The sequence below is a fragment of the Sciurus carolinensis genome, chromosome 12, assembly GCF_902686445.1.
Source record: "Sciurus carolinensis chromosome 12, mSciCar1.2, whole genome shotgun sequence".
Taxonomy (NCBI): domain Eukaryota; kingdom Metazoa; phylum Chordata; class Mammalia; order Rodentia; family Sciuridae; genus Sciurus; species Sciurus carolinensis.
In genome coordinates this window covers 61600728-61603153 of record NC_062224.1, presented here as the reverse complement: position 1 = coordinate 61603153, position 2426 = coordinate 61600728, and the positions used below count along the sequence as shown (strand labels likewise).

Here is a 2426-nt window from a genome sequence, read left to right as displayed (position 1 = left end):
CAAACATGAGCAAAATAAAAAGTACAGCAAATATAAAACCACACTGCAAGATGGAAAAGGGGAGTGCCGTGTGCAAAGGACCAGGAACCCAAAGGAGAGGAAATCATAGCTCAGGTCATGGAAGGCCGCTCCTCCCCATTCTGTACATTATGCAACCTAATTAGAATGTGGGTCCATTCAGTGGGACAAGAGCTCAGCGATGAGATGGTGGAACAACAGAAACGAGGGGAAAGGGGCGATTTCAGACTTAAGAAATCAAAGATAGCCCAGAGCCTGGGAGTCAAAGCTGGTTCCTAGCCCACTCCTGTCCCTCAGTCGCCCACCTCCTTTTCTTCCCACATGACAGATGCTGCCGTGTCCTTTGCCAAGGACTTCCTGGCTGGTGGAGTGGCCATGGCCATCTCCAAGACTGTGGTAGCAGGTCAAGCTGCTGCTGCAGGTACAGGATGCCAGTGAGCAAATCACCGCAGATCAGCAACACAAGGGCATTATAGATCGTGTGGTTCGCATTCCCAGGCAGTGGGGAGACCTGCCTTTCTGCAGTGGAAACCTGGCCAATGTCGTCAGATACTTCTCCACCCAGGTTCTCAACTTTGCCTTCAAAGATAAATACAAGCAGATCATCCTGGTTGGTGTGGAGAAGAGGACCCAGTTTTGGCACTACTTTGCAGGGAACCTGGCAGCAGGTGGTGCTGCAGGGGCCACATCCTTGTGTTTTGCATATCCTCTTGATTTTGCCCAAACCTGTCTAGCAGCTGATGTGGGGAAAGCAGGAGCTGAAGGGAAATTCAAAGGACTTGGTGACTGCCTGATTACGATCTACAAATCTGATGGGATTAAAGGCCTGTATCAAGGTTTCAATGTGTCTGTGCAGGGTATGAGCATCTACTGAGCTGCCTACTTTGGTATCTATGACACTGCAAAGTTAATGCTTCCAGATTCCAAGAATACGCACATCTTTATCAGCTGGATGATTGCACAGCCTGTCACTGCTATTGCTGGGTTGACTTCCCATCCATTTGATACCGTTCGCCACCACATGATGATGCAGTCAGGGCACAAAGGAACTGACATCATGTACACAACACTATTGACTGCTGGAGGAAGATTGCTCGTAATGAAGGAGGCAAAGCTTTTTTCCAGAGTGCATGGTCCAGAGTTCTTGGAAGCATGGATGGTGCTTTTGTGCTTGTCTTGAATGATGAAATTAAGAAGTTCACATAAGTTATTTCCTAGGTTTTTCCCTCCCTGTGAACAGGCATATTGTATTATACAACATATCTTGAGCATTCTGGGGACAAACTCTTGATTGTCTATCAATGGCAACGATTTGCTGGTTGAAAATGGAAAGCAATAATATTCATATGGCCAGTTTTCCCTTAAAGTCATTTCCATGATGACTTTAAGAGACGACGACGACGATGATGATGATGATGATGATGATAATGGGACTCAATTATATTTTTTATTTCAGTCACTCCTGATAAATCATAAATTTGAAGAAATAAAAGTTTCTAAAAAAGAAATCAAAGGTAGCATCATTGTAGAATTAAAATATAGATTAGAAATCAGAAGAAGCAGAATAGATACTGTTGAACTTTGAACTACAATGTAGAGGAAGATCTCAAGATGTAGATGAGAAAGAAATGGATAGAGCAGAGAGAAAACCTGGATTAGATACAAGGGTAATTTGAGTGTCCTAAAAAAGAGAACCCAACACACAGAACAAATGACACATTCGAAAGTCCAGTTGAGTGAATATCCATGCAATGAGTGACTGAACATGTAAATAAACAGAATAAACATATTTTGGGAAAATGTGATGCAGAATGCTAATTGCTAAAGTGTATTCTAATTAAAAGAGTGAACTTTGATGATAAAAAATTCTTCAAGCATCTTAACAGAAAAAGCAGATCATACCAGGTAAGCAAAAACCAGGAGGACCCAGTCTTCCCAGCAATATGCAAGACTAGGACACAGGGGAGACTAAGTGGAGCCCAGAGAACCCATCACAGGCAGTAGAAATTGCATTTGTTCAACTATCCTAGAGAAATGCTTGTCATCAGCTTGCAAAGCTGAATGTGCACTCAGCCTGCAACTCCACCAGTTTCACCCTTTGATATACATCTAAAAATTACTGCAACATATACCAAGAGACAAATACAGGATGGCATTGCTCACCATAGAAAAAATGGGAACAAACTTAACTGTCAAGTGGCCGGAGAATGAATAAATGCATATTAGGATATTCATAAAATTCATTACTCAACTCCACTGATAATAAATGAACTACAGTTATATGCATCAGTGTGATTGGATCTTCACAGCATTATTGTGCTAAAAAAAACAAGCAAAATTAAATAATGTACTATTTAAGAAAAATTCATGCTAAATCTATAAAGGAAACTTGGGACAATGATTCTGCT

General features: G+C 41.7%; 1 pseudogene; it reads left to right on the top strand.

Annotated features, from left to right (window-relative positions):
- Positions 1-339: 339 nt before the first annotated feature.
- On the top strand, positions 340-1224 carry LOC124962330 (ADP/ATP translocase 2-like; annotated as a pseudogene).
- Positions 1225-2426: the final 1202 nt, after the last annotated feature.